Source organism: Crocodylus porosus, unplaced genomic scaffold (assembly GCF_001723895.1).
Source record: "Crocodylus porosus isolate Cpor-Errol unplaced genomic scaffold, CroPor_comp1, whole genome shotgun sequence".
Taxonomy (NCBI): domain Eukaryota; kingdom Metazoa; phylum Chordata; order Crocodylia; family Crocodylidae; genus Crocodylus; species Crocodylus porosus.
This window is the reverse complement of record NW_017728931.1, coordinates 96,184,097-96,190,490: the sequence shown is the minus strand read 5'-3', so window position 1 is coordinate 96,190,490 and position 6,394 is coordinate 96,184,097. Positions and strand designations below refer to the sequence as shown.

The 6,394-nt window shown below is 42.9% G+C and overlaps 1 protein-coding gene across 3 annotated transcripts in view; it reads right to left on the bottom strand.

Annotated features, from left to right (window-relative positions):
• The window catches only part of LOC109315604, a 92,417-nt gene that overhangs the window by 68,647 nt on the left and 17,376 nt on the right, over positions 1–6,394 (bottom strand). The gene's annotated exons all lie outside the window — the stretch shown is intronic.

Here is a 6,394-nt window from a genome sequence, read left to right as displayed (position 1 = left end):
CACCGCTCCGGAGCCTGGTCTAATCCTTTCCTCAAAGAGCTTTGATTTTGTAATTGTAGAGATACCTTACAAACTACCTTGTAGCAAAATAAATTTCTGCCATAATCATAGAAAGATACTGAAATATTGCAATATGATATGTATGAGACAAACCTGAGAGAGCGATCATGAGGAAAGAGAATTAAAAAATCTAGTAAGGGAATCATTAGATCAAAATCCAAACAATAAAGGGAGAAAACTGAATAATAAAAGGAGAAATCTGACATATCTATATCTATTGGAAAAGAGAAAGTTTTGTTTTTTGGTTTCTCTTTTATTCTTAGACTACAATGTTATGTGACATATTACAAAATATTGGTTTTTAAAAGGTTTGTTCACCAAAAAGTGACTTCATGCCATTGTATTATCATAGCAGCCTCACTGCTATGGAAAACAGTTGTACTCCCTATTCAAATATGGACAGAAACAAATGTAGTTGTTTAAATTAATGTTAAATCTGCATATTATTCATTCCCTAATTTAACTCTACTGTAATTGTTCACAAAATTACTATAGTTTTTAGATACAGCAGTAACCATAGCAACTAGGCATCATAATTTAGATAGCAATCAGAATCAAGTCCACTAGTCATAAGCAAAATGAAGTATTTGTGCCTCAACATAGTTATATCCAGAAGCTGAATTCATGTACATTGAATGTGAAGTTTGTATTGTGCATACAAAAAATGTTGAAATATGACACTATAATGATTGCAAATCAGGCCTGCAAATAACTGTTAAAAGTAATAAGTAACAACAACAAAAATGTAATGCAGCATTGTTCTTAAGGACTAAAGATTGGCTGGGTAATGTTCCTGAGCAAAGAAGTATTTCTCATCCTATTATTTGTTAAAAATATCACTTTATTTAGGACTCTGGCAGTGTAGTGGATACATAAGAAGTTCCACCTGACCACTGCTTTACTAATTCAATATTCTGCTTAAATATGAAACATGAAGCACCCAGTGCCACTCGCAAGAAATAAAAACAGCAACAGCATTCCATGAAAATCATGTCTATGAGTCCAAGGCCAGAACTGAACCCTACTGCTTTCTTCTGACTGGTAAATATGTTACCTTGTGGGGTCGTTCTAGTAAGATGTGAGGATCATTCTATGAGCAAACGTTCCATCGCTGCCCGTCTCTCTTTCAGGGCTATGCAACTCCTCCTATATCCATCTGCTACCAGGGTTATAGCTTCTTACCCTGACAGCTACTCTCCCCCAAAACTGCAGGCAGCTTCCCAACCACTCTCCAATGTCACTAGCTAGCTCTTTCCTCTTCTCCCTCTGTGTAACTCCAGGAACCACCCACATTCAGTCTACTTCTGTCCTAATGCTCTTTGCTTCCCTTCAGCTTTGCTCTTCTTCCCCCCACCACAACCCTACATCAACTTCTGCCATGACTATCCATGTAAACCCTTCTAGAATATTCTTTTTGACCACTTCCTACTTCTGTGCTGTTTCTGAATGTGCAAAACTGGGCGGCTGGTGTTTCTAGATATATAGGTGTCCTTCACCTCCAAGCCTCTCCACCAACCTGCTGCTTACGTTCCAAAATAGGGTTGCCAACTGTTCTTAAATTTATGGATGGTTAGAAAAAAAAAAAACCAGCTTAAAATTACCTGTATGTGAAGTCTGTAAAAAACAATCAAACAAACAAACTGATCTGTCCATAAAAATGAAGAAGCTCTGAGCTTGTTTCAAGATCTGTGTCACGATGAAGCTATGTTCACACATCAATACTGGACAGAGAGAGCAAGAGCAGTACCACCTGTTGTCTAAGTGGGAGCACTGCTCAGAGCCCTGCAATGTACTGTCTGCCAGTAACAGTCTTACTGACAGGCAAACTTGTTTACTACGATCGATGTTAAACCTCTGAATGTGAACCCTGCTCGTGTCACTGCTGTCCAGGTCAAGCAGAAGGGTTACATTTACATTAGGTAAAACTCACGTCAGTAAAATATATTACTGACATGAGTTCTACCTAATGTAAATGTAACCCTTCTGCTTGACCTGGACCGCAGTCCAGCAGCATATATGTCAATAAAAAGTTTGTACAGTCAGTAAAAAGTTTGCAGATTGTCAGTGAAACAAATTTTGGGAGGTTAGTAACCCTATGCTGAAAACAAACTGAGATTTGTCACTGGACCAACCTCCTAGTTCAGCATTCCTCAGTGCCAGCTGCGTCAATTCAGGCCTCTTCAGCCCTAGCAGAAGAGATTTTGCTATCCTAAGGTTTATACCATCTTTCTGTTTGTGTAAAATATTAAGGTGCCCTCCTCTGGAGAAGAGACAAGCCTGTAGTTATGAACTGCTCTGAAATCACTTTAACCCCAGACAATCAGTAAAGCATAAGAATAGCAAAAATATTTATTACACAAGGAAGAAAAATTATAACTATAACTGTATGTTGAAACAGTGAGAGAAATTAGAAAATAACCATAAAGAAAGAGAGTAGAAGTCACCCTGCTGTACTCCTGCCATTTGAGTCAAAGTTCCTTAAAGCAGCTTGCCATCCCAGTTATCCCAGCTGGGGGACTCAATGACCCAAAGCCCCTGGGTCATACACCAGTAGTTCAACCTTATTAGGTTCAAGCCACCCCTCAGAAAACACCAGCTCTTAGTTTTCACTCTTTTTTTATTTGGAAAAATAATATAGCAATTTTTCTATTGAGAGGAACTCTGAAAGACCACAACAGATCAAAATGGATTCCTATATGAAATCTCTGAGTTTACCTTGTGAATCACGTTTGCCCACCTAACATTGTATGACATCCCGCAGCATCCTAAAAGGATGTCTAGGCACCCTGGTAGAGAAATACTGCACTAGACAAAAAACTTACTCTCATGGAAACCCATCTAAACTAATCCATTCGTCTACTGTATTTACCCAAATCCAAGACGACTTTGAATTTACAATGACCCCCAATAATTAAGATACCATGCATAAAAATGTATACCTTTGTTACAATATCCCATGTATAAAATCTAATTATTGAGGGTTGTCTTATATTTGCTCCCCCCACCACTGCAATAGGAAAAGCAGCAGCAGCGAGGCAAGCAGTGAGGAGGCACGAGCAGCAGATGAGTCAAACAGCCTGGCCCCCATCCTTTGACCCCCTGCTGCCTGCCCCCCATGCCTACCCTGCTGCAGTACCTGTACCCCCTGGAACCTGCCCCCTCCCATGTCTGCCCTATCCCCTGCAGTGCCTGCACACCCTGGTGCCTACCCTTTCCCACCACTTGCCCACCCCACCACTGCTGCTGCAATTTACCCTGAGTCATGGCTCTCAGTGTGATCCCAGCTCCAAATCTCTCTGGCCCAGGGCATAGAACATGTACTAGCTCCAGCCCCAACCTGGCCAGATATCTACAGTTGCACCAGTGGCAGCTCCAGCCCTGTCCCCAGGGTCAAAGCTAGTGCTAGAGCTGGAGCTGCTACTGCTGCCTGTCCAGGCCACCATGTGCTCCATGCCCCAGGCTGAAGCAAAGCCAGATCTGGAGCTACAACTCAGAGTAAGGGGCAGCAGCAGAGGTGGCAGAGCAGAAGGCAGGAGCAAGGGTATCACAGAGAAGCAGTGGGAGGGTTAGGCAGGGTGTCAGAGATGGCAGAAGCAGGCAGGGGGTCAGGGTGTTGCAGGGCAGAGGTGGGGGGCAGATGTAGGCTGGCAAAGATGATACAGGGCAGAGGTGAAGGGGGCAGAACAGCAGCTCCAATTACAAGCCCATGTTGAGGCCAGAGCAGCTACCAATGCCTGTCCCCCTAGCCCCTCCCCCGCCTTCTACTCAAATCCTAGATGAGGGGTTCCTCACCCCCGTGCTAAATGGTTGGAACAAACTCATCTTGGATTCAAGAGAAGATGGCCTATCCTGTTTCTTTAGTAGAACTGTTCTACTTTGGAATATGTTCAAGACCTTGGATTCAATGTCTGGTTACTAGTTATAATAATAAACCCATTCCATTATACGCTTCACCGACTTGTTTTGTAGGGGCTTGGTTTAAGTTACTATATACGATCCAGCTAAAAGCTGTTTTATACTTGCTGAAACAAGATATGAACTCTTTTATAAACCATTTGACCCAGAGAAGATGATACACAAAAGATTTCTCCAGAAAAACATTCAGCTCTTGAAGCACTGAAAATATTGAGTCTAACGTGTGAGCACTGCAGAACTCAAGAAGCTCACAGCTTTACTTCACTTACGACAGTATGTCTATCTAGAAGTACTTGGACTCTGAGAACAGTTACCTTGAAAAAGAAGCAAACTACTGGCAGGGTCACAAGTTACTTAGATTGTAATTTTTCCTCTGTCTCTTGTTTACGTGTTTGTGTACATTTTTATTCATGTTACTTATATATAATGGGGGACACTGCTTACAAAACAGTTTCCTAAAACAGGGTATGTATGTGTCCTCATCTCAGTCTAAGCAGACACCTATTTGTAAAGCTTACCACACCAACAGACAGTGTGTATTCTGAGATCAAAACAAAGGCCCTTAGAATTAAACAACAAGAATTGAAATGAAATGAAAGATTATTTAAGCTTGGTTTCAGTTTGTTTTTTTATTCCTAAATGTAAACAGTGACATTTTACTAGTTTGGGAGAAGAAATGAATCTTTTCTTGCAAGAGGAATTTTGAGAGTTTCTGCATATCAGGTAGAGCAGTAATTTTTTCCTTCACTCAAGTCATGGCATAATAGCAGAGATCTGAGTCTCTTGGAACCAAGGTTTCTGTTTAATTGCAACTGTCACCCACACTCAAAAATGAAAAAAACATTTAAACCATCCCAACCAACCCCAACCCTGGGGTTCCGAAGGGCTCGGTCCTCGGGCCCACGCCGTTCAGTATCTTCATCAGTGACTTGGATGAGGGGGTAAATAGCATCCTGTTCAAATTTGCTGATGACACTAAGATGTGGGGGGATGTGGGCACTCTAGAGGGGAGCAATAAGCTAGTCGGACCTAGACAGGTTACAGGGGTGGGCGGATGAGAACACTGACAACAATGACAGTGGATTCAACACTGACAAGTGCAAAGTGATGCACTTAGGGAGGAACAACCAGCACCATACCTACAGGTTGGGGAACTCCCTTCTTGTTAGTACAGAGGCAGAAAAGGATCTTAGAGTCATCATCAACTCCAAGATGAACATGGGTCGGCAGTGTGGGGAAGCAGTCAGGAAGGCCAACCACGCCTTGTCATGCATCCACAGATGCATCTTGAGCGGGTCCAAGGAGGTGATCCTCCCCCTCTATGCGGCGCTGGACAGGCTGCAGCTGGAGTCCAGTTCTGGGCGCCGCACTTCAAGAGGGATGTAGACAACATGAAGAGGGTCCAGGGGGCAGCAGGGCAAGCCTTATGAGGAGAGGCTGCGGGACCTGAACCTGTTCAGCCTCCACAAGAGAAGGCTGAGGGGGCATCTAGTGGCCTGTTAACAAACTAGTCAGGGGTGACCAGCAGGCATTGGGGAAGTCCGTGTTACCCCGAGCACTACCAGGAGTGACCAGGAATAATGGTCACAAGCTGGCAGAGGGTAGATTTAGGCTAGATATCAGAAGGCACTACTTCACTGTCAGGGCAGCTAGAGTCTGGAACCAACTTCCAAGAGAAGTGGTGCTGGCCCCTACCCTGGGAGTCTTTAACAGGAGGTTAGACGAACACCCCAGTACTCTTTCCTGCCATGGCAGGGGGTCAGACTAGATGATCTACTCAAGTCCCTTCTGACCCTAGAAACTATGAAACTATGAAACCACAGTTGATTTCTCCAACCATTTCCCCACAGGAGTAACCTTACCCATGGCAAGATCTGTATTGGAGTGTTTGGTTCAGGAAAGAGTACATCCAAATGAGGATCCTAAGGAAAAAAAATTACTCCTAAGTGATCCCATTAGGACTTCATACTAGCTATGGATTCCAATGATACAGCTCCCAGGAGAAAATTGTAACTATCTTATAGTTTTTAGCAAAGACTTTATATTATTTTCCCTTTTCTGTATAACTGACGCGCGGCACTCTCACATTTATGTAACCTTGAAGTCTTGACTGTTAATCAAAATGAACGCTTTGTACTTTTCTCCAATGGCATTAAGCTACACATGCGCATTCTGTAAATTTCATTTCTTATCTAGAAGTGTCATTTCTGCAGAAATGAAACTTATGTAGAAAATCTGCCTAGCAGTAATTATGTAAAAGAAAATTATCCTATCTAGTTAGTGTCATACAGGCAGTCCAACGAACATCTATAAAAGAGGCAAAAAAGCAGGAAGCAGCAGAGACAACAACTGGAAAACTCTGTGGGCCTGATCACCCCGCAGACCGGTTCTCAGCCTCCCCGCCTGGGCGTATCCCAGC